The sequence below is a fragment of the Peromyscus californicus genome, unplaced genomic scaffold (assembly GCF_007827085.1).
Source record: "Peromyscus californicus insignis strain IS unplaced genomic scaffold, ASM782708v3 Scaffold_6__1_contigs__length_162567912, whole genome shotgun sequence".
NCBI lineage: Eukaryota > Metazoa > Chordata > Mammalia > Rodentia > Cricetidae > Peromyscus > Peromyscus californicus.
In genome coordinates this window covers 67,498,044-67,524,271 of record NW_026294584.1, presented here as the reverse complement: position 1 = coordinate 67,524,271, position 26,228 = coordinate 67,498,044, and the positions used below count along the sequence as shown (strand labels likewise).

The 26,228-nt window shown below is 43.7% G+C and overlaps 1 long non-coding RNA gene across 5 annotated transcripts; it reads left to right on the top strand.

Moving 5' to 3' along the window:
* Window positions 1-2,795: 2,795 nt before the first annotated feature.
* On the top strand, window positions 2,796-25,996 carry LOC128099177 (uncharacterized). 5 transcript variants are annotated; one of them, XR_008214445.1, is made up of 5 exons: window positions 2,796-3,036; window positions 9,685-9,782; window positions 16,810-18,992; window positions 19,630-19,751; window positions 21,819-25,996. It is a non-coding gene; the product is annotated as an uncharacterized LOC128099177 (long non-coding RNA). The 5 variants fall into 5 exon arrangements; XR_008214444.1 differs by having other exon boundaries at window positions 2,796-3,564; XR_008214446.1 differs by having other exon boundaries at window positions 2,796-3,564; window positions 21,669-25,996.
* Window positions 25,997-26,228: the final 232 nt, after the last annotated feature.

Here is a 26,228-nt window from a genome sequence, read left to right as displayed (position 1 = left end):
GCACCTCCACGGTGGGGACTGCTCAGTCAGGGACTACTCAAGAGTGGGGCGGCTCCTTTACAAGAAGGCGCCCATAGCTGCTGGCAGGAACCCAACCCAACAGATTTGGCCACAGCCGCGGAAACGCGAAGGGAGACTTCATTTTTGAAGTGTATTTGATGGTCCTCTGTCAGCACTGACACCAGAGGGGCCATTCCGAGCTCATCTTTGACAGCGGCTTCCCAGCTTCAGTACTACTCTGCCTCCTGAGACTGCAGAAAAAACGATTTGGAACTTGTCACACGATTTCCCCAGCACACAGCCCACCAGGGCTGTGAACAGGATCGCTGCCTCTCCCCTGGCTAATTTACAAACACCCTGTGACTCTCTGCCTGTGGTCTTGTTTTTATTGGAACTTCCAGAAACCTGCATTGTTAGCATCCGAGGCTACAGGTTTCTCTACAGTAAGAATGTCTTCATTTTTTTCCCCTCTGACTATGAGACCTTGTAAATTTCCAAAGCAGAATAAGACTCGAAGCTGTTCAGAGCATGCTTATTTAATTTTGAAGCTTTGAGATAGAAAAGCAGGCAGGAACTTGACCCCAGAATGTCCCTGGGTAGGAAAAAGCTCTCAGCTGGGAAGCCAGGCTGCCTGCTGGGTAGAAAAGCAAGGATGTCAACCAAGGCTTTAAAATGCTGCTCTCTTTCAGCACGATGTTGAGTTTATCTGCCAACACATCTTGGCAATTATTAGGAAGGTAGTTTCAATTCAGCACATTCCAAAAATCATTAAAATTTGTCTCCTCTGAAAAATTACACACTTTAGGGGCTTGGCATCATAGCTGATACTTGCCATCCAAATGCTCAATCACAAAGAAGTAGTGTGCTTGTGGCTTGATCATCAGGTACCATTCCTAGATGTCTTGCATGTTCTGGATTTCCAGTAAGTTCCACAGAGGGTTGCAGTGGAGATAACCGTGGTACAGTTTCTGATGAAGAAACAATAGTTTTAGCCTGTATGCACACCTCTGCTAACATCACATGGTCGCACCTGTCTCAATTGGCTATGAAATGGAACGACTCCCCAAAGTATTAGAAGTAAAAGCTTAAGAAGCTAAAAACCTTGCTTGCCCACCAATGCCCTTTAGAATGATGCACCAAGCTGGACCAACCACAGACCTGTTTCCCAATGCCACAAGTGCCTTGTGAGCTGTCCATGTATGGAACCCAGCCCAGCCACAGTGCATTCAGCCAAAATGAGACCTTCAGGCTTGAGGTTTTTTTTTTTTTTTTTATAAAGGTATAACATGTTTTAAAGAGCAGATGGTTTTAGTGAAAGTTGTTTTGAATCCTGTCTGGGCTGAAGAAAAAGCCTCAAGACTGAGACATCAAACGTCCAATCTTTTAGCACAAAAACAACCTTCCAAAGGTGAATCATTTGTGAGTGTCACTTAAAGCTTGCAGGAGACCTGGGGGTCCAGGGGAAATTGTGCCAGCCAGCATGTTGGCTTCCCTTTTTTCCTTTTCTTCTTCTTCTTCTTCTTCTTCTTCTTCTTCTTCTTCTTCTTCTTCTTCTTCTTCTTCTTCTTCTTCTTCTTCTTCTTTTCCTTTTCCCTCTGTGTCTCTCTGAGGCCTAGAAGAACACAGAGGCACACAGAACCAGGCAGGGGACAAGCCACTGACGCTCGTTCTCTTGCCTCAGGCGCTGTCTAAAAGAACATCCTGAAGTCAGCCTTCTGATGTCAAGGTGGGCTCCAAGCAAAGTCAGCTATCTCAGGTCATGGAAGTCACCTGCTGGAAAGCCTGTAAGGAATACTTGCTCTTCTGCTGACAACATCACCGCCCTGAGCTGCGACCCCAGGGGACTTCCAGGGACCTTGACTTAGAAGAGTGGAAGGACAGTGGGAAAACAAAGTCCCTCAAAGGTGACAGTCCAGTGAGGCTCCAGACTCAGAAGCCTGCATTGTGATTCTGCCTCTGCCAGTGACTTCTAAGCAGATGTATCCCATTACCTCTCCAACAGAGCAGTAAATGCTAAGTTGGATCAGGGTGTCTGTCAAATACTGAGTGACTGCTGATGAGTGACGCTGTAAGGTGTGGTGTTACTAGCACAGAAACCAACACATGTCCAGGTTTAATGGTGAGGTGGGGAGATTCAAGGCAAATGCCCAGCAATACTTGAGGAGAAGACGGTCTACATGGGAAGCAAATGTGGTGTGCCTTAGGAGGGGATGGCCAGTCACACACAAGCCATCCAGGTGAATCTGAGTTTCATGCAATAACAGTGTTTTAAAGTATTAAGATGCCCAAAATATGCCATGGAATGCACTTATTCTAGAAGAACATTGTTTGTTTATCTGGAATTCAATTTTACCGGGACTCGTGTATTTTCATTTGCTAAATCTGTCAAACCTGCCATGGAACAGATGTTTTTCAAAAGAGAAAGGGGGAAGATCTTAGTACTGGTTTTTTTTTTTTTTTTTTTTTTTTTTTGTGTGTGTGTGTGTGTGTGTGTGTGTGTGTGTGTGTGTGTGGTTGGTGGGGGGCTCAAACCAGAGACTGTTCTGAGTTGAGGAGTCCTAAGCTGGCTTGGAGATCAATTCCTTGGAGATCAATTCCTAGAATGATTAGGACAGTTTAGGTCCTCCCTTACCGCCCCCCACCTCTAAAAGTGTTACCACCAAGTGGATCAAAGTGATTTCTCCTTTTCTGGAGAATGGCTTATTTCAGTCACCATCCTAAGAATACTCCATGAGCATCCACCGTTCACTGGTTACAGTGCTAGCTTCTGTGGAGTGGGGGAAGGGTGGGCGGAGCCTCTGCCTTGGCGGGGCACCCACTCAGTGGGTAAACGCCTCTGACATGGGGAGCTGTCAGTCTGTCTCCGGAATTCAAGAGCACAACATGGTGTCTTTTTTTCCTGCAAGTTTCCTTGAGGTTTGGTACCAGTGAGGTACAGCTTAGATTCTTCTGGTACAAGAGAAATAGAGAAGCACCGCGCGTTCAGGAGCTTGTGAGAGTGACACAAGACGCTTCTGTCACCAGCGGTAACAGAAGGTGGGATCTGTCAAAAACGGTAAAAGGGATGAAGTAGAGGAGGTGGTTCTCATGGAGGAGCGATTACATGAGTTTGGAGTTCACAGGGACGCTTTCTTCAGGAATCCAAGATGAACCTGAGGCACGCAGAGACAGTCCCCAGCACTCTGGACTTAAATCATAGATTCATGTTTTCCCATAAATGGAAGCACTGTCCTCAGATGTCTGTATGTCCAAACATCCTACGGTGTCCTTTGTCAAGTGTCACTTGTCTTTATTTGAATTCTTCTCGAATCTTCTCAAGAAGTCCATTATATTGTCTTAAAGTGAATAGCTGGCAGTAACAGTTTTAAAAAGCTAAGCCGATACCCACTACGTGTTTCTCCTGTTCCCCACATTGGCTCTGGATCTGCTACTTGCCCTACTTAGGACTTCAATCAAACACCATATGAAGATCTGGAATAGAAGCTTGATAATTAGTCTCAGAATGGAAGCATATAGGATCAACAGTGAATCCCACAGTGACATGAAATATCCAAAGACCACCGGGTGAGATGGTATAGCAATATGTGTAAAAGCCTGCATTTAGACCACGGAACAGTGTAGCTCAGTAGGTACTGCTATGAAAGCAACCCAAGATTTAAATTAATCCTTAACTTCCTATGAGGCCACAGTGTGATGTGATTGCTGAAGATGCTAACTGTGGCCACATGGCTAGCCCAGGGCCACAATTTAGAAAGTAATTGCTATATACAGCCTGCCTTGGTTGAATTATATTGATACACTGTTACATATTTTCTTGCTATGTAGGGCAGGCTGGCCTTAGACTCATGATCCTCCTGCCTCTGCTTTCCAAGTGCAGGGATCGTAGGCATACCCCACTACACCTGGCTGCCTGCCACATCCCAAGAGATGCTTACTTGGAAAGAAGGATGTGTTAGTTGCTTTCCTCTTTGACAAAAACGCAGCTTAAGGGGGTAAAGGTTTATTTGGGCTGGAAAAGCATCGTGGCAGCATTGAGAAATTTGAGGTGGGCGTGGCTAAGCTGGACTTACAACCTTGAAGTATTTAGATGTGGGGGCAGTGGCTTGCATTTCTGCTCTTCTGCTTACCTTGTGTTGACAACAGACAGGACATTACAATATACCTGGTTTAGAGGAAGAAAGTTCTCCCAGTTAAGGTGACTTCAAACATGGTGCTTAATTGTCTGCATCCCCTTTCCTATCTCTCTTCATTTAATTTAACGAGAAATATGTAAATCACCTAGTACAGAACCTGAGATTAACTGTTTAATGTTGTTTTTCTCTAACATTCCTTTTTTCTTTCTTACTTCCATCAATAACTACAAATATCAGCAGGCTTCAGAAGTCTTACCCTGATCTGAGCTTTGAAATCCTGTTCACAGAAGAGCTTTAGTGTTTGGCCTTGAGTCTAAGCCCCTTGTTCCATTCCCCGCCCCCAACTTTTAAAAATAAGGACTTCCCTGATATTGATATCCACGACGGTTTCTATAGAGGTTTTCCTATCCTTACTTAAGTTTGGGGTGGGTGGGTGGATAGTTTTATCTCCTCAAAACTTTCACACTTTTGGAGACCTTTTATTTATCTCCTTTTGGAGTCTCAAGTCCTAGATTGCATTTAAACCTCACTACAAACCTTTCACATTTGTCTTTACGTTAGCCATTTTGAAAACAGCTAAATAATCCACGCACATATCTGCATATTCTCTAATTTTCCCTTGTATTGAGGTTCTTTTATTTTGGTTATTAGAAACAGGCTCTGAAGTAAGAAGAAATAGTTTACTAAAAGGATACTTGAGTGAGTGTGTGGGGTGCTGCTTACAGACTTAAGCATGTACACACAGAACTTAAGAAGAGCAGACCTCAGGCCAGATCTGGGAATTCTGCCTAAGGCTTGGATTGTGAAGTGATTTCATCATCCCCACTCCCTCCCTGTGAGCCTCTGTCTCTAGGAAGTGAGACTCTGATTGGCCATGTGATCAAGAGGAGTGAAGACCTGTGATTGGCAGCCCTGATAGAACTAATTGGGCACGGTCAGAACAGGTCTCTAAGGAAGGGGGTGCCGAGAAGAAAATCCAACACATATCCATCACATTTTCTTAGCAACCTCTGAGGTTACTGCTGAGGTCTCCCTCATTTCCATATTGTCAATCTGTTCAGACTGAAGCCTGGAAAATGCATCTTTCAAGACTGCCTGCTACCTTTTTTAAACCTCCCTGCCTGCTTAAATATTCCTTGAGGAAAGGAATCGGAAGAATGCTAGAAAGACAGCTTTGCCATGGGGTTGGGGTGGGAAGACTTGTGGATTTGGTTCAGAGTCCATCATCTGACGTGTCTTTATGTAGACAGGAAGCACTGCTCAACACTCCACTGGAAAGATGGATCTGGAGCTCTCAATAAGAAACAAGAGCTCAGAGAGGAAGACTGCTGAGATAGTCAGTCATTTAAGTAGACTGCCAAGGGCAGATATTAAGTACCTTCTATCTGCCAGACACTGCATCAAGGCCACGGCCAGCATCACCACAGTAGATAAGTCAAGGGGGCAGTTTGAAGAAGCAGTACATCTGTCTATAGGACATAATGAACAAACGTATAAATAATTGCAACAGAGAACTCAAGGAAAGATCACCTGAGGCCACCCCCATTTCAGATGTCACTTGTGTTAACAGGCTGTTGTCATAGTCCTGGCCCTGCTTTGCTCTCGTCAGGCTTTGTCCCTGTCTGACACCCACCCACCCTGTAGTCCCTGACCCAGCACCCGAGTCCAGCACCTTGACTGGCCCCCTAACCGTTTCTTTCTCTTGTTTTCAGATAGATTCTCACTATGTAGTCCAGGCTGACCTCAAACTCATGATCTACCTCCGTCGGCTTTGGAGTGTTGAGACTATGGATGTGTGACCTCATGCTCCACTAGGCCTTTATGATTCTGTAGTTTCGTGTGGTCCTGGCACGAACCACAAAATATCTTGAAGAGATTTTGGCTAAAGATGAACAATTGGTGGTAATAAAGATATTCCACTAAAATATCTTAGGAATATGCAGACAATTGTATGAAGTGTTTTAGATAGGGTCTGTTGTTTTGGATACTTTTCAGTATTCCTTAGTCAACTCCATCCTTTTCACCCAAATAACTACTGTGATACAAAGATGTGTATATTTAAAAAATTCCCTCTAGTCAAAGAACTAAAAATCACAATTTCAGTTGCACTATATAACTTCATTAGGGTCCTGGAACAGATGACCTGGAATAGAAGTAATTCAAAGTCCATTTTCCATTTTCTCTGCTACCAAATCTCATATTTATATGAGAATGCATATTTGTTCATTAGTTTTAAACACTTGTTCTGAACATCAAGTACTCCACATGTTTTTGCAAGGAGCACTGACACTCTTTTTTAGTTATAATGCTTAATCTGCTTTATTTTTTCTTTTAATTACATTGTATAAAATTTTCTCTATGTGAGTCTTAAAAGGTGTTAATGGGTATTTTACAGTAATTTGTTTTTTTCCAATTACATAAAGTATCCCTTTCTTGGCCATAATACATTATTATCTTTTAGCAGAACAGTTGATGTTTTGAAAAGGTATTTAAGTATTTGTGTATAAAAGATTATTTACCAGCTTTGGAGAGATTTTTCCCTCTTAAAGCTCATGTAACATCTCCAAGTTAAGAAGTTAAAATTAAGCCAGCAACTTCAAATGCAATTTTTAGCTTTCTGTTTCCCTAAGCCTACTATCTCCAAGGAGTCTTGACATGTATGAACGGCAGTGAGGGATTGGGAAAGGAATCAGGTGACGCATTGGCTGGGCCACTGCCAGCCTGTGTCAGCCTGTGGGAGAAGGAGCTAGGCTGGCCCTCTGCTCAGGAATTACAGCATCAACATGGCTGAGGCAGGGCAGAGGATGGAGCCTGTAGCTTGGTACTCAGCAAACCACAAGCATTAGAACACAGAGTTCAGAGCTGCCCTGGGGGTCACTGACTCCTTGGTGACTCAGCTGCTCTTTTAGGGGCTTTCAGTGTTTACGCGCTACCCTGGTCCCAGCCAGCTCCACCTTGGTTTATTTCTCTCTTTCAGGATCCTAAGATTCTTTACTTACATAACGTCTTCCTTTCTGTCACACTTGTTCTTCCAAACACTTTGCTGAGCTGGACTTATTTTTTTTAAGAGTTTTAATTTTTAATTAGGAAAATAAACACTATGTAAATTTACCATCTCATTTTTAAGTACATAGTTTAGTATGGCTAAGTGCATCCACAGTGTTATGAAAGTTATGCAACCAGTCCTCAAGAGCGCTTTTTTTTTTTTTTTTTTTTTTGTAACTTGTAAAACTGAAACCAGTACCCATGGGAAAAAACAACCGCCCACCAAAACAAAACCATTCCTCCGTTCCGCTCCTGGCAGCCACCCTTCTCTCTTCTGTTTGTTAGTTTTAGTATTCTAAGCAACCATAGAAATGGAGTCAATGGTTTGTGCCTTGGTTTGGGGTTATTTCACTTAGCCTAGCGTCTTCAGGGTTCGCTGTGTACCCTGTGGTAGCATGTGTCAGGATTCGTTTTAAAGGCTGGATATGCTCCATCATGCACACGCCGTTTTGCCCATCCATTCTTCTGGTGATGGGCTTCTTCTATCTTTAGCGTTCTGTGAAAGACATTGCCATGAATATGGGTGTAACCAGATTCATTCTTTTTGATGACACATACTCACCTATTTTTAAAACAGCTTTTGTCATGGAAAATTTTCCAACATGAGAACGAAAAAAAGAATATCTTATGAACTCCCGAATACCCATCACTCAGCTTCACCAGCTTTAATCTTGTAGTCTATAGTTGTAGCTTACCTCTAGCTCTACAGATAATTCTGATCTGGATTGTTCTGAAGCAAATCCAACACATCACACATTTTTACTTGCCAATATCATACAATGTATCTTTTAAAAATAAGATTTTTTAAAAAGATAAAGTATAAAAGTATTTTGATATTTAAAAAAAACCTACTCATTGTTATCAGTATCCACTTGGTAAGTTACAGTATCTCAATTATCTTAAATTTTAATTTAAATTTATTTTAGTAGATACCTTAAAACATTATATATATATATATGTGTGTGTGTGTGTGTGTGTGTGTGTGTGTGTGTGTGTGTATAATAGTGTCACATGTAATATTTTGGTATCTGTATACATCATTCCATGCTTAAATCAAATTGAATTTATATATCTTTTGAAACACTTATCATTTCTTAAGGTTGAAAACATTCAAACTCCTTCTAGCTTTCTGAAGCATACAGTACATGCTGTTTTCTACAGTCATGCTACCAAGATGAAGACCGGGCTCCGAGGTCTACACCACTTCCCTCACATGTGTGAGGCCCTGGGTTCCATCTCCAGAATCAGAAAAAAGCATGTAAACACTTACAGTTTCCGTACTGCACAACAGCACACTAGGCCTTCTTCCTCCTTTCCAACAATAAGTCTACCTACTGCCCCCTCTGCGCACCCCCCACCTTTCTTCCCCAGCCTCCTGTGGCCGCCACCCCACTTGCAACTCCCAGCAGACCAATCTTTTTATAGTATACATATGAGTTGCATCGTTTGGCACCTAAATTTTTCTTAACTTGATTGAGTAGGAGTGAAAATAAATCTGTCCATTTCCATTGTTCCATATGACTAGTGTCTCTTTGTTTCTCATCTAACTTCTTTCTCTTTTCCTTAAAATTTCCTGGAAGAAACTCTTTTTTTTTTCCCCCTAATTCTGTAGCGTTTCCCCCATGTTGGATTTTGCTCTGGTTCCCTGTAGTACATTTAACATTGTCTGCTTCCTGAATTTTTTATAAACTGGTAATTGGGTTTAGGTGCTTGATCAGATTTAGATCCTTTTGCTTTAACAAGACTCACATAAAACCAGAACTGTATTTTTCTACCAAGGGGCACAGAATAGCACTTTCTTCCCGCCCCCTTCTCACCCTCTTCCGCCCCTTCACCCCCTTCTCCTCCTCTTCCGCACCTTCACCCCCGCCCCCATCATCACTACAGGTTAGACCATTTGATGGTGCAAAGCACAGCTAGTTGGTTCTCTTGCTTCCTCTCTGGATATTAACTAAAATCCTTCCATAACAGTGATGTCCTGCCATCAGTTTTCCTGAGAGGTGCTTGTGTAAAACAGTAAGGGTAAGTGTGTAACTACACACGCCCCCTTTCCTCAGCAATCCTCAAAGCAGTGAGTTGGCTTCTAAAGGTAACCAATAAGATTTTTCTTATAGTAGAATTTGAACTCGGTGATTTTTTTTTACAGTTTAATTTTTATTCCTTAAATTTATGTGAGCTCAAAGGTATGCCAGGTATGTGCGGGTATCTGGGGAGGCCAGAAGAGGGTGTTGGATCCCTGGAGCTGGAGTTACAGATGGCTATGAGCTGCCCGATGTGAGTGCTGGGAACCGTACTTGGGTTGGGAAGAGCGGTTAAGTGCTTGTAACTGCTAAGTCGTCTCTCTCTCCCCAATTCAGTCATTTTTTTAAAAAACATACTTCATTTTGCACTGATTTTCCTTATTGAAGTTGGCTCCTTTTGAGATGACATTGAGTGCCATTGAAAGACACCTAGCTCTCTGTTCTGACAAAATGCTCCGGGCTCATCCCTGGCTTTTCGATTTCAGGCTGACACCAGCCATTTCTTCAGAGGTGTCTGGCTCCTGTGCTGGGAGGCTGTCTGGATTTGCTGTTGCATCTCAGCCTTTTCAGTGGAAAATCCCAGGTGAGATAGTTTTCATTTTACAGATTAAATGTATTATAAATGTCTACTGACACTTGCATTTTTTAGTTTCAGAATGATCAATCTTATACCTGTGTCTGTTTTTTATTTACTGACAAAAATGGTTGCTTTATAATATACAGATATTACACCCTTATTTCTTCCCCTCACTTTTTTTTCTTTTTGCAGTACTGGGGTTCAAACTTAGGGTTTTGTGCATGGTAGGCAAGTGCTCTCTCATTGAATTATATATCCAGGCCTTTGTTCTTCATTTTGAGACGGTTGTCTGGCTTTGGACTCTCTCGGTAGGACGTGGAATTTGTGATCCTCCTACCTCAGCTTCCTGAGTAGCTGGCGTTACAGACTTGAGCCAGCAGGCAGATCGGCTTTCCCTATCTTAATGTTTGTGTATCACAGTATCTGCACAACCACCTCAGAACACAACCACCACCAGCCAGAAAGCTGGGCGCAGCCTATAGGATTTCTTTCCTGCAGTTGTTTACGAACTGTGTAAGTTACACTAGGAACACACACCATGGAACTATGGTGTTTAATACTGTTTGGAAAATCTCATCTCTATGTGGTTATTTTATTTTTATGTACAAAGATTATTTTCAAATTTTTTTTAATAATTACATAAGATATTTACCTAGTCTAAAGCACCAAATCAGTAAGACCAATATTGGTAAAAGTCTGTCTTCCCGTCAGGAACTTCTCCCTAAGTATCCTATAGATGTTCATTTTTCAATCACTTATTTAAAAACCTAATTCTTCTTAGTTTATTGATTGAACAGATTCTATTTATACCAAGAAAATGTGAAACAGAGTTATTCCCAAACCTTGGATATTTGCTATTTGTACCCTTGGCTCTAATAAGTTCTAGGATACAGTTCTAATAGTACACGTGAAAGAGAGAGAAAGGATCGTGTGGATTTGAGGAGTGAGGGAGAGTGGTCTTGGCCGAGCTTGACAGGGCAAGATCTTGTGAGAGCGCTCAGCTTTCACCTATTAAATTTAGATGACTACATTACTGGGAGCCCATCTGAGCCCAGACTTGTGAGTGTAGAAAACTCTGGCCACAGACTGAATCTGCCTGGACTCAAGTAAAGATAAAATTGGCTTCGTTCCACACTCACCATGAGCAAGCTAAGCCTATCAGATGACTCATGAGTGACTGAGACCTGGTTAAAAGATCAACTCAGGCGACAAACAAGGTCAGCTTTCGGAGTCATACCATGCCTGTGGGCAAAGAAGGCACGAGGATAGAATCTCACTCACGGAACCACACATCCTTCATGAGCAATGAGGGCTGTCAGTCATCATCAGCGGGGGTCCTGCCTTCACTGTATCCATCAGTTGATGATCGCTAGTACACAGAGGCAGGTATGGAGACCATGGTACCTCTTCCTCCACTCTGCCATCTCCTAGGACTTTAGAGAAAGCCAGTGCACAGGCATTTTTCACGGTTAGAGATTAGTAGCAATGTTTAATCCAAGTCTGTGAATAACAGAGTCTCACCAACTTGTACTGGAATCACTCAGTTCACTTCAACGTGTGTCAAACACATTGCCGGAAGCCAGAAACTATGCTGGACTCGGGATGTAAAGATGCACAAAGCACAGGCTCTGTTCTGACAGCGTGACTGGTCAGAGGAGGCTGGCACAAAGAATCGTCGCTGAGTACCGAGAGTCATACTGCGAGGTCGTTCTTCTGAGGTTTTAGCCAAGGACTCCAGCATGACATCTGGAAGTAGGAGACACCAAGACTGCTGAAGCTGGGGAGTAAGGAGTGGTCAGGACAGGGACAGTGCCGCAGGAGTGGGCAGCCCCTACATGGTAGACTGAGCAGGAGCGCCTCTAACCTTCGCACAAGGCTGGAAGTGGCTGAGGCCTAGACCAACCTGGAAGTCAGGAGACACACTCCCTAGAGAGGCTTTTCTCCTTCCATTAAAAATAAGTGTTTTTTTTCTCGTATTATGTATCCTGATTACAGTTTCCCCTCCTTCTACTCCTCCTAGTTTTTCCTATCTCGGCTTTCATCATTTTCTGTGTCTCATTAGGAAATAAAGACTTCTAAGGGATAATGATATAATATAATATAATATAATATAATATAATATAATATAATGTAATAAGATAAAACAGTAAATAACACACTTGAATAGGACAAAACAAACAGAAGGAAAAGAACTAAAAAAAAAAAGGCACAAGAAACAGATACAGACTCAGAGACCCATTCGTTCATACACTCAAGAATCCTATAAAAACACACAAAACTGGAAGCTATAGTATATATGCAAAGAAACTGTAGGATTAAAAAGAGGATATATAAATGTGTACACACACACACACACACACACACACACACACACACACACACATATATATATATATATATATATATATATATATATATATATATGTGCACCATTTGTTGAAGATGCTGTCTTTTTTCCACTGTGTTGTTTCTGGCTTCTTTATCAAAAATCAGGTGTATGGATTTATGTCTGGGTTTTCAGTTCAATCCCACTGATTGATCAATGTGTTGGTTTTGTGCCAATGCCATGTTGTTTTTATTGCTACAACTCTGTAGTACAATTGAGGTCAGGGATTGTGATAACATCTACCTAACAGTTCTTTTATTGCTCAGATTGCTTTAGATATCCTGGGTGTTTGTGTGTCCACATGAGCTGAAAATTGTCCTTTCAATATATGTAAAGAATTGTGTTAGGATTTTGATAGGGATTGCACTGAATCTGTAGATTGATCTTGGTAGGATGGCCATTTTTACTACATTAATTCTAACAATCCATGAGCATGGGAGATCTTTCCATCTTCTGATATGTTCTGCAATTTCTTTTTTCAACGTCTTAAAGTTTTCGTTTTTATTTTTTTTAATCATACAAATCTTTCACTTGCTTGGTTAGAGTTACCCCCAAGATATTTTATATTATTTGAGGTTATGGTAAAAGGTATTGTTTTCCTGATTTCTTTCTCAGTTCCTTTGTCATGTATTTAGGAAAGCTACTGATGTTTGTGAGTTAATCTTATATCCAGTTGCTTTGCTGAAAGTATGTATCAGCTATAGGAGTTCCCAGTGGAATTTTTAGGATCACTTGTGTATACTATGATATCATCTTCAAATAATGACACTTTGACGTCTTCCTTTCCAATTTGTATCCCCTTGTTCTCCTTCAGTTGTCTTATTGCTCTAGCCAAGACTTCCAGTACTGTTTTGAATAGCTGTGAAGATAGTGGACATCCTTATCTTGTTCCTGATTTTAGTGGAATTGCTTTTAGTTTCTCTCCATTTAAGTTGGTGTTGGCTATGGGCTTGCTGTAAACTGCCTTTATAATGTTGAGGTATATCCCTTGCATCCCTAATTTTTCCAGGACTTTTATCACTAGATGTTGTCAAAGACTTTTTCTGTATCTAATGTGATGATTATGTGGTCTTTGGGGGGCAGTAATAGGAGCTTAAGGGGTTGATGGGACAGGTGTGTTAGGAATGTAAAGAGCTTGGTGGACATGAGAAATATCTGCCTTAATTTGGTAACCAGAAACTGACAAAACAAAATATTTTTCTTATACAAACTGAAAACAATTACTGAAGTCAATAATATAGAAAGTGAAATTTCATCTCCTAAATCATTGTTTGGTTACTGTTCCCCTAATTTGTTTCATTCTGAAAAATGTGTTATTAATGTTGAGCTTGGGAGAAAATCAGATAATACCTAATTACAACTTGCTTTTCTTATTTTTCAATCCATTTATCTCTGTACATTCCTTATTTTTAAACAGTATCCCATGCTCTACTATACAAAAGGAATATTTTTATTTAATCATGTACCTATTAATAAATAGATATTTAAAGATTTATTATTGATGTGAAGGTGTGTGTACCTGCATGAGTTTATGGACACCATGTGTGTGCAATGCCTGCAGAGGTGAGAAGATGGTGCTGGATCTCCTGAAACTGGAGTTACAGGGGTTGTGAGCAGCCCAGGATGGGTGCTGGGAACTGAACTTGTGTCCCCTGGAAGAGCAACAAGTGCTCTTAACCACTCAGCCTTCTCTTCTGCACCCCTATTAATAGATATTTTGATCTTCTCCAGTTTTCCTTCTTTTTAATTTTTTTTTTTTTTTTTTGTTTTTCGAGACAGGGTTTCTCTGTGTAGCTTTGCGCCGTTCCTGGATCTCGCTCTGTAGACCAGGCTGGCCTTGAACTCACAAAGATCTGCCTGCCTCTGCCTCCCGAGTGCTGGGATTAAAGGCGTGCGCCACCACCGCCCGGCTCTTTTTAATTTTTAAAAACAAAATAGTGCATAATGGCCATACTTTAAAAGTCAAAAAGAACTCTTAGACATACATGGAAAACAAGATCTGGTCCTGTTCTTCAACTGCTGACCTCTGTTCCCTCTTCGCTGAGTCTTTTCATTCTCTCTCTTTCTCTCCCTCTCTGTGTATGTGTGTTCAGGTGAGTGTGCATGTGTACTCATGTGTGTAAGGGCCAGAATTCAACCTTAGTGTCATTCTTCAGACACTCTTAACCTCTGTTTTTTGAAACATGGTCTCTCATTGGCTTGGAATTGGCCAAGTAAGCCAGGCTGGTCCCAGAGATCCATCTATCTGTCTCCCCAGCACTGGGATTACAGGCTTGTGCCACCATGCCTGGCTTCTTTTACATGGGTTCTAGAAATGGAACTCATGGCAAACTATACTAACTAGTTATCTCCAGTGCCCTTTCTTTAAGTGCTATTTATTTAGATGCTATATATTCATAGTCTTAATATGGAAAATGGGAATTCAATTCTCACAGAGATTCTGTTTTCCTATGGACTATATATGTAAATAATTGCCTTTAGTCCAGCTTTCTAGTACAGTTATGCCCATTTTTTCAATTAAATCTATGTACAATTCAATACTGACAACATTAAAATTATGGAAATATTAAGGTTGAGCCAAGTAGGTGTGACTACATTTTCATATATGTATATGGAAATATATATCTATATATCTCTCTATATACATCCACACTTTTTTTATGTTCTGTTCAGCAGCCACTAATCCATCCCCAAACCTTTGCAGACTGTAATAACATCCCTCTGATCAGTGTGCTCAAATACACTGTCTGTTCTAGAAGTCTCTCTTTCCTTTTGGCAACATTTCCCAAGAGCCTTCCATCATCTCGCTTGCCTTGGCTGGGTTCTGGCCTGGGCTGGCCGAGCAGCTGTTTCCTTGGACTTCTTTCCTGCCATCCTGAGAATCCCCTTCACCTCCTATTTTAGGTCCTGTATCCCAGTTACCTCGCCTTCCTCTCTTTAGTTTACCCCCTCGCTTTGGTGCAGCACGTACACAGCCTGGGTCCTGGAGCCCTCTCTAGGGTGGCGAGGAAATGAAGAAATGTCAGACACTAAGGAATCAATAGACAGAGGGACACAAGATCTGAGAATGAGTAGGCAGTCTGGGTTCCTGAATGGAGAAGCCCTAGCCCCTCCCACCCCCATCCCCGGAAGCGAAGCGCCTTTATTATATATAGTTGAATAGAGAGGTGGGGTTGAATAAGGAGGTGGGTTTATAATATACAGTCAAACAAGGAGACAGGCTTAGCTTATCTGAGTAGGAGCCATCTCTGTAGGGGATCAGTCTTCAGGCTGTAAATATCCTGGGGGGAAAAGCATTGCATGGATTTTGGTGAGAACTGCCAACATTTGCACTTGGACCTAAGGAAGGCTTTGATTTTGTTGTTGTCGTGGTCCCTGAGTCTCATCCAGGGAAGGTTTTGCCACTCCCATGGCCATGCGGCATTGGTCTTTGACTTGTGTGTCAACAATACACATTCACTCAGGACTTCACTCGCTCCCTACAAGCATGGCCACCAGTAGTTTTCTGAGAAAACCTTAGAGCAGACATACAGTTTTTAGGTTGCACATTTCACAGACTCAGAGAGTTATAGGACATAGTAATTACTTTTCTGTTGAGGTAAGAAAAAGAGCATGACCACAAAATAACTTAGGGAAAGAAGGGTTGATTTTGGTTCCAGAAGGACACAGTTCATGGTAGAGAACATGGCAACAGGAGAAGAAATGGCCGAAGCAGGAACAGGGAGCTGGCGGATCACACTTTCCTTCTCATACCTGAAGCAGAGAGAGCCATAGGTGGATGAGGCTATCAGCCCTTAAAGCCCACCTCAGTGACATACCTCCTCCAGCAAGGCTCCACCTCCTAAAGGTTCCACAACTGTCCCAATCAGTGTCACCAACTGGGGATCAAGTGTTCAGACACATGAGCCTACAAAGAATATTTCTCATCTGAACCACCACATTGGACATAGGGTATTGCTGGAGAATGGAACAGAGGCGTGAAGCATCCGAATAGATGAGCACACAAGGGTCTGAGTGGGGCTATGAATGGAGTCGAGATCCCAAGATGTATGGGGGCAGGAGCTAGCAGATAGCTATCTGAATTCCAGGAGACACATCCCAACGGAGACCCCAACTGCATAGTTGTCCTGGATGAGAATGAAGGAGACTAGCTGAGTAAAAACTGTGGAAACCAGAGAAGAATAAACAAAGAACAAAGCGTGGTGCACATGTGCGTCGTATACACTTCAGGGTAAGCCAGGGAAATGGTCTCATGATGAAGTCTGAGAAGAAGCCTGTCAGAGGTGGGATAACCAGGAGAAATTAGAGGCAATGGGCAAGAGACAGACATATTTCAAATGTGTAAATTTATAGGAGAATTTTAAGGAATGAGTGTATTAAAATCATGGCAAGATGGGAAAAGGATAAATAGATAAGCATGTTCCCTGTGACCTCTATGACAGCAAAAAGTAGAAGCAGACGTCCTCAGTCATCCTCCAGGGAACTTGTTATATAAGTAGTGACATACAGAGTTGTTGGAATGCACCCTATCAGTCACCCAGCCCTATGCTTGCTGACATTTATGCTTATTTTTCAGAAAAAGCAATGCAAGTTACTTTAAAAATGAGTATTACATGATCTAATTTATGTAAATCTCTATGCACACAGCCAGCCATCTGCTTGGGCATGTATATAGGGATGCTCAGAAGAATGCTCACCGGTATGGATGGTAATGATCTTTGGAGGAGGAGACTGGAGTTCTGCTTGCTTCTTTGCATTTTAAGTATTGTTTAAAGTTCTTTTTATAATAACCATATAATAAAAGATCTATTTTTACAGGCTACAGTGTTGATGTTAAATACTGCAGAGCCTGGGTTAGTAACTACTGAGAATAGGAAAGAGTGCAGGAAAGACGGAATGAAGATAATGAAATACTAAAAATCTTTGTAGGAATGTAAGTGAGGTTGTGGGGTGGGGGGGGAGATAAATCACTAGGTAGATTAGATAGGTGACTCCTTTTTATCCACTCCAACACATCTGTCCCTTTCTTCAGTTCATCTCAAACACTGTTTCCAGGTAAAGTCCCCAAATATCATTTTGTCGCCACTCTCAAGCTAGACTTCAGTGGCTCTCCCCAAGGAAGCTGAAATCGCCCGTTTGCCTGTCTGAAGATTCTATAATTGGTCACTTTTAGAGAAAATGTCCATGTGTACTTCCTGAGCATGTACCGTCACAGGCAAGGACTCAAAATCAGTGTGTACACATGGGCACTACAGCCTCGGCTGCCATCATGATTGCACAACAGTGAGGGCACAGACACAATAGTTAAAGTGACTCAGAGAAAGAGGGGCGGCCACTGGCTGATGTGACAGTTGCTTGGGCACCCATACAGGTGCGGAGGTGGACCGCATCGGTATCTGTCATTGTCTCTGCACTCCATCTCCTCCCTTTTCATTCTTTCTGAACCCTGAGCCCTCCTAACGGCTCAGATAGTAGGTCAGGTCCAGTCACGGCATCTGTCTTCTTGTGACGTGCATGGCACTGATTTTTTCAGAGATTCTTTATGATCACACGATACCTGCCATTGCTAGTCACTGCTGCTGTGTATGAACCGACTTTTGTCCACGAACAGGTGACCATGGGCTTTGAAAGTGGTCTCAGTGCTTAGCACAGAATTCAGCATATAGCAAGTGTATGATAAAGAGTTGCTGAAATGTACCAGGAAACTTTCCAGCAAAATTGTTTAATAGCTTAAAATAAATTCAATTAATTTAAGGCAACACACTTGAAAGCATTACAATACAATGTACAGGGAACACTGATTCTGAGGGGTACAGGGTCAGGGTGACAGGATCAAAGTATTTCATGAGCCTCCAGAAAGTCAAATTTTAAGCAATGGGTGGGGAGTTAGAGTCCCCCCAACTTATACTAGTTAGAATCCAACCAAGATTGCATTTGTAGTAAATAAAACCCAAACAAAATTGCTATGTAGGACAAGAAAAAAAAAACAACCTTGATTATTCTGTGACAGCACAAGTGTGTTCTAAGTGTGGCCGTTCTGAGTCTGTGGGCGAGGAGATAATTGGACTATTGGCTATGTAAACAGAAGTGTGAGCTTACAAAGGCTAGGAGGTCACCTTGGTACTGTACGTGATAAAAAGGAGATCTTACTAGGGAGTCTGGCTTTTCTTTTAATATTTAAAAAGGAAGATGAAAATGCCTTGGAGCCCCATTTCCCCAAAGTCATCCCACTGGACCTTAGGTTGTCAGGATACCGAAGGTGTTCTGTTTTTAATGGGAGCTAATGGAACTGGGAGATGCTGTCTATGATCCCGAGGTGTCTGGTTAGAAGGTATGTGGCCATCCGAGCAGAGCTCAGGAGAGGGAACTTTTCCTGAGTGTGCAGCAAGGCTGAGCCAGCGCGGTGAGTTGTAGGAGGGTTACTGTAAGCTGGGCGCATCTTTATCTCCATAAAGCCAGAAATCGACACATTGAAGCAACAGAGTGATGGGTTAGGAATGGACTCCTTGGTGAGGTGTGAGGGAAATACTGAATCATTATTGTGAGAGAACATATCATCTTCAACACTGGACAAATGATAGGAAAGATAGGAAACCATTTATGAATGATTTATGTGCCTGGCTCTCTGAGCTGCCAGGCAGGTGACCCTTTGAATTTATTTCTCGCTAGGAGTCCATGGATCCAGTACTGTGGACCTCGGGACATGTGCAGTGACCGTTGGAGGGCGTGGTTCCAGCTCCACCTCTATCATCTCTTATGCAGTGACCATCATGATTTCTCATCCCATCCTTCAGCGATTCCCCTAGGATTCACGACACGGTGCTTGCAAGGTACTTTGAAAGTATGAGAAAGACATTAGGTATATATTAATAGGCCAAATTATGTGAATTTTCTGGCATTTGATCATAAAAATGGCAATTTCATATGACCTAACCTGTCAAAATCCATCATTCATGGCAGCTGCTAGGTGGCAGGCGTGGCCGGTTCTGGGGCCTTGGACAGAGTCAGGCATTATCCCTGCCCTCAGGGAGCTCTCAGCCCAGTGAGGGAAACAAGTGTTTCCATAAAACATCACAGTGCAGCTGGACAATTGCTGGAGCAAAGCTATTTCAAGATGCTGTGGATAAAAGAGAAAGAGCCAGTGAATCTGCTGGGCCAGGAGGGGAGGGCTGCAGGGAGGCGAACAAAGAATGATTTGGTGAGAGGCAGGACATCGATTTAGGATGGATTTTGAAGGTAGAGTGATTCACCAGGTGGGAAGGACCACACCAGGCAGAGGAAACAGCTGTGCAAAAACAAAGAGACAGGAGAGAGCCTGTCTGGAGGAGGGGAAATCGTTTCAATATGAAACAATATCAAGATGAGGAGACACCAATCAAAGTCCGTGTATCAATCACTCCCATTACAATGCCCTCCTATTTACTCTTGCCTGGTTAGTAGTTATCATATTTTGTTCCTGTTTGATAGTGCTTGCACAGGCTTTTCAGGATGGCTCTAGCCACCGATTTCAGCAGGAGATGGAGATGATGCAGCCTTTCCAGCTGTGGGGACCAGTCCACAGGGAGCCTCCTTTCTAGCCACAATGTCCTGTGAGTGATGGGTGGCACTGGAGAATTTTAGGTAGGACGTGGATTTGCTTGTGTTTGCCTCTTGGAAATGAGCACCGTGGTGGTCTTCGGGAGGACAGGTGACAAGCGGGGGCTAGTGGAGACAAAGGCAGCTGCTGGGGAGCAGCAGAGGAAAGTGGATCCAGGGAGCAGCAGCAGCATCCAAGGGAGGCGGAAGTGCTCCCGTGGAACTCTGGGCGCCCAGGGAGAGTGGGCTCCCAGTGAAGTAACTCCAGAGAGAATGCAGACGGAAGACATTGCCGTGGACCTCAAAGTTGGTCACCCATGATCTTAGCTAGAGTAGTTCCAGTGAGGCAGGCACGGTCAGACATCCATGGGTCAAGGCGAGTGGTGGGCAAGGAGCTGGCAGCAGGGCGTGTGCCCGGCATTTAAAGAAGGTTCACCGGAAAGGAAGACAGCCTATTAGAAGGTGCTGAAGCACTGAAGGGAGGCCTGGGGATGGCTGTTGTGTGGAGTTGAGTGATGCATGGAAGCCACAGGAGGAACAAGGCTGGGACAGAGGTGACAGAGGGAGAAAGAGACCCCGGTTTTCACAGCTCCAAACGCGGGAAGGTCTCTTCTTCCTTCCTGAGCAGGGGAGACAGGAGAGGGTATTTGCAGACATAGACTAGTTAGATGGCGAGGCTTGGAAGGTAACAGGTTGGTGTCTTCTTGACTTCATTTCTTTGAGGTGGTGTGGCAGGCAAGGTTAGCTTTGGGGACTAAGGGGAACAGGAGGGTTGGGTTGGAACAGGGAGGCTGCAGCTGAGCGGTGGCCAGAGCCAGGAACACGTGCTGATCGAGTTTGTGTCTCTGTCACTGTGATAAACATCATGACCAGCAGCATCTTGAGGAGAGGGATCATTTCATCTTATGCCTCCAGGTTCACCACTGAGGAAAGTCAGGGCAGGGGTTGAAGCAGAGACCACAGAGCAATGCTGCTAACTGCCTTGCTTCCCCTGGCTTAAGCTCAGCCATCTTTCTTACGTCACTCAGGATCACTTGCTCAGGGGTGGTGCCGCCCACAGTAGATTACAACAGCAATTGGCAATCAAGAAAAAGCACCACAGACAGGGCCCACAGGTCAGTCTGATGGAGGCACTTCCTCAGTTGAGGTCCCCTCTTTCCAGGTGACTCGGTTTACCATTGAGTTGACAACAAAGACCGGCCGTTTGGGTCACTTGCCCAGCAGCCCCAAGAGCCCGGCAGGGACTGGAGACCATTCTGACACTCGGGACTTTGAGATTTGTGTGGTAACCAAATGCCATGGTGGACGCAAGAGTTGCTAAAGCAGAGAGAGAGACAGAGACAGAGACAGAGAGACAGAGACAGAGACAGACAGAGAGGCAGAGAGACAGAGAGACAGAGACAGAGAGACAGAGAGAGAGAGACAGAGACAGAGACAGACAGAGACAGAGAGAGACAGAGAGAGTAATGAAAGACGGGCAGAACAGACTCAGGCACCAGCAGGCAGGGGCAAGAGATGGAGACCTGGCCCACCTGTTTCCTTGCCTGAGAGAGCAGGAGGGTCGGAGCAGGTGGCAGAGGCTGTGAGTCAAGTGTCACTGTTCTTTACAGTCTCTCTGAGTGGAGTGTTGGAGCAGTCAGTTTAACGGGCTGTAGCCTCCTCCTGCAAAATGTGCTTCCTTTTCGTTCCGTGTAGGAAGGTCAGGGGTGACTCCTGGCCCTTGGTGATGGAAATCTGGTTTGCATTCCCTTCCTTTCCAGCCTCCTTCTGGTTTCTCCACCATTTGCTGCCTTCCTGGGCTGCAGGATGGCTCATTAACAACCGCCTTCTGTTCTTGCCAATCTTGTTTACCTGCCTGCAAGGCTGACTCCGATGGTTTTGAGACTGCAGAGGTTTATTCTCGTATATGAGTGACATTTCTCTTTCCCCAGCATCCTTCACCTCCCTGGGCTCCACACAACATATGAGAATTATTCGCTTGCCAGCCCATTCTGCTCCTCTCAAAAGAAAATTGACAAGTTCAATAATACCAGTTTGAGATTGATTTGTTAGCTATGTAACTCGGACGCCTCTTTCCACAGAGGAGCAGTTCAGCTCGCCGTGCTTTGCTTTAGAGGTGATGATCTCCCAGCCGTGCGCCTCCTGAGCTTCCTGTGCAAGAGAGTCAAACACTGCCACTTTAACGCCGCTGTCTGTCACAGCCCTGCCCACAGCCCAGACCACAAAGCTGCAACAAGTTCAAAGTTCTGGGGACTTCAGCAAAGCACAGCCTCGATTCCTTTGTTTGCAGAACAAGGTCTCCTCAGAAGCCTTTCTGGGCTCCTATGCTCCTGCGCAAGTGAGCCGGCATGCCGTATGTCTGCTGAATCCCTAAGGTTTCTGAAGCACCCAGGGGGCCGTAGTTTGTCCAAAGTCACCCTGCAGGATGGTGGCAGGCTACAATCAGACCCAGAACTTGTTTCTACTAGGCAAGATCCCTTGAACCTACTGGAAGCAATTGTATTGGTACAGGCCGTGTGCTTCTATCTTTAAATAGTCAGCTGGCAACCATGGTTTGAAGTCCCTTTGAGGGACTGAGTTCAGGCCCTTGTGTGAAGTTCAGACTGCTGTTTGAAGGGGTTCTGGCGGTGTCTGCCAAACAGAACACTCAGAACTAGGAGTGAGAAAAGTGATCCAGTATGGCAAGGGCCCAGAGCAGAGGCTTAAATAGACCTACTTCATTCCTTTGCTTCCAGCTGGGGTTGTACCCCCACACTCTTCACCGCCCCTTCTGGAAAAGTCTGCTAAGTCAAAAATCCTCGTATTTTTCCTTGAAACCATTAGATTGTATTTCCCACTGTAAGTTGATTTGTGAGCACTGTTAGGATGTGTCTGCGGAACCTCCTCCTGTGCCCGGACACAGGGCCAGGGGAAAGGCGTGGTTTCAGATGAATAACTTTCTAAATGTATTTTGCATTTTCCTCACCTCTTTGCTTTGAACGTAATTTTGAATAGACAGGAACCCGATACAATGGATGTGTTCTTGTGTTGTACACAGCCTGTCATCTTGCTACAGGTAAAATATTGTAGCCCTCATTCACTAATAATTGATCCTGAAATCATCAATAGTCGTCATAAACAGCAAACACAGAGAAGCATCCTAGCAGTTTAAAAGTTTAGGATTCAAAGAGGCTTTGGAAGTAATCTGAACCAGCTACCTTCTCGCCTTTTCTTAATGGGAGATCTATCTCAACAGCCCTCAACCTTTGCTGCGTATGAGAATCATTCTGTAGAAACTGTAAAGCCCCCCCAGGGTCTGGATCCCACTCTAGATCAATTAAGAATTTCTGGGAGTGAGATTGAGATATTGGCATTTCCTAAAACCTCCCAGTGTGCAGCCAAGTTCTAATGAGTGATCTGTCTTTTCTGTGGCTGGACCCTGGGGTGGAGTCTATTTTTCGGGGCTGGAGATGGGTGTGGCTGTTCATGGTGGACAGCTCTTCCTCTCAGAATTAACACCCCAGGAAACCATGTGGGACCAATGGGCTGTTTTGCTGGGTAAGTCCTTTGAGCATTTGAAGAGAGTATATGATTTACAACATACTAGATTACATCCACTGTACAATGTGGTCAGAGAAAATGAAACTCTTAGACATGCTGTTCCATAATGTGGGTTTGGACCCAGAATTCGGCTACCATTCTGTGCCACTTTCATTGTTTTGCTTCTTTGATGAAACAATTGGGAACACTATAAAGAAAGGAGTCAATTTTACTTGAGGTTAAAGCCAATAAGTTTGTGTGTATATAGGTTCATGTGTGGCGGGGGGAGGTGCCCATGCATGTATGTGCATGTGTAGGCCAGGGGACAGCCCTGGGTGTCATTCCTCAGATACCATCCATTGTTTTTTGAGATAGCATCTTTCATTGGCATAGAACTTGCTAAGTAGACTAGACGGCTGGCCGGTGAGCCCCAGAGGTCTTCTTGTCTCTGTCTCCCCAAGCCTGGATTATAAGCATGTGCCACCATGTCCAGTTATCTTTATGTGGCTTCTGGGGATTGAACTTAGGTCTCTGTGCTTCTTCCCAAGGAAACGCTTTATCAACAGAATCATCTTTCCACTCTAGCCAATAGTTTTCTCAGAAGCTAGTGTGACCAATGACAGAGGATCTTCTCTTTCCTCCTGGCTGGCTGTCCGTGGCAGCCTGTGTCCTGCATGGGTAGCATCTCTACTGGGCGGTCAAACTTGCCACCGCTCTCCTGTGTCTGCATTCGAGCCCGGGGACAGGCAGACTATGGAAGAGCAGCCAAGGGAAGAAGAAAAAGCAGAAGAGGGGGTTGTCCACAACATACCCCAATATAGAGAGCCTCCTGCTGAGTTCTGGAGACCTGATCCAGCACCATTTATTAACAGGTCAAGTTACGGGTTTCTATCTCTTAGATTTGGATCTTGGCTCATGTGTGCTGCAAGGAGCAACTTTGTGAAGGGATCTTCACCTGTTTGAGCCCCAGTTTCTTCATCTGTCGTCAGTCAGAAGTGACAATTGTAGCTAAGCTCGATGAAATTAGAAAGATACTTTGTGTGTATATGAAATTAGAAAAATACCTGGTACCTGACAAAACTCAGCTATTCTTGCATAATCATAGCCTCCCCTCCCCCTGCCATCCCACACTACCAAGCTGTCCTTGATCCACAGGCCAGTTGTCCACCCTCCCTTCCTGATTTAAGTCCCATGTGGTCTGAATACAGCACCATTGACAAGGTCCCTCAGTCTCATCTTCCCCTGTCCAGTGCTCGGCTTGGATTTTGCAGGTGTGGCTCCTTGCAGTTCAGCATCCCATTTTGGCTCCCATCACCTCCCAAAGGCACTGAGGGAAAAACAAGTTGCTTCACACTCTTGACCCACTGCCGCACATGGGGTGGAAGGGAGACCCTGCCAGACAACCTTGCTCCTGAGGAGGATATTTTTCAGTCTCCTTTCTCAAAAGTCCACGTGAAATTGAACTTGGAGCCACGATTTGCCCTTCCTTTTAAGCATGCAGGGAAATCATGAAGTTTTTAACAGACACTGGAGGATATATTCTTACTCCCCTTCCCATTGAGCAAACATTACATTTCTGAGCACAGATTCTTGAACTCCAACACTAGCAACATGGCCTTTATTTTCTATTCTTCTTCAATGGATTCTATCCATCCTGCTATGTGAAACTCTGGGGATGTGACCCACTAGACATTATCCTCACCAGCCGACATTTAAAGGGTATGAAGATGGAAGGTATTTGATCCACAGAGCAGTAGTTCCAGCATGTGTCAGTGAGCAAGTAAATGCTTCCTTGCAGAAGTCCCTGCTCCCTCTGTTGGGTAAATGGATGACTTTCCAGGGATGCTGCAGAGAAGAGTGATTTTTTAAAAAAAAAAATGGCCTAAGGCATCTGTAATATAGAGTCTTTAACCCAGTACACATTTCTTGCTGTTTAAAAATAAGTTTAAATTGGGCCCTTTTATTATCCAGCCAGGTCCCCTGAAGTCTGTGAGGAAGCCACTCACTAATGAAGGAAAAGGGGGAGCAGACTGAGTCTTACAAGTCATTTTTATGTACCCAACACATGCCAGAACAGTCCCACATGGGTTGGGTCATCGCTCAATCCACTACTTGACCATCACTACGGGATGCAGGTGGCTTCAAAACAAGCTGAGGGTCAGGCAGGGGAGGAGGAGAAAAACCTGAGGAGTCACTGGCAGATGAGAAAACGACGTTTGGCGCCAGGAACTCAGAAGCAGAATAAATACAACAAACACCAACGTCATTCTCACTCTAAATTACAGAATAAATACAACAAACATCAATGTCATTTTCACTCTAAATTACAGCTCCTTGAGGTTTTGGTAAAATTTTCATTCCCTTGACTATTGTAGGAAGATGTTTCCTAGTCAGAGAATGGGTTTTCATTCCTTTGTGCAAGGACATGAATGTACCTGACTCGGCAAGCCGCGTGGACAGTCTTCAAGTCTCCTTGCAGTCAGACCTGCAGAGAGCACTGTTTTAAGATGGCTTTAGTTTGGACAGTCTGTGAATTTCATATCCCCTCTCATGTTTCCTACAGTGCAATACGTTTGCTACTGATGCATTGCTACCTGGGAAATATTCAGTGCATGGTGTGTGATGAAGAAATGGTTCTGTGATACTAAATTCATAACCCATTCTGGAACCAACTGTGCCAACTGCCTGGTGATAATTAACACACACACACACACACACACACACACACACACACACACACACACACACACGTATGTTAATGCTGCCCTGGAATAGACATGATGTCATTTCCTTCACTTGATTCATTCATTCGTTTATTCACAGAACAAGTGTTAACTCATTCATTACTAAGACAGGCTTGAGAGTGTGAATAGCACATTTACTGTTTCTAAAATTCATATGCGGAGTCTCCCTTGTCCTTGAGTTATATGGATACCAGGATAGAACAAAATCAATATTTGTCCTATTCATCC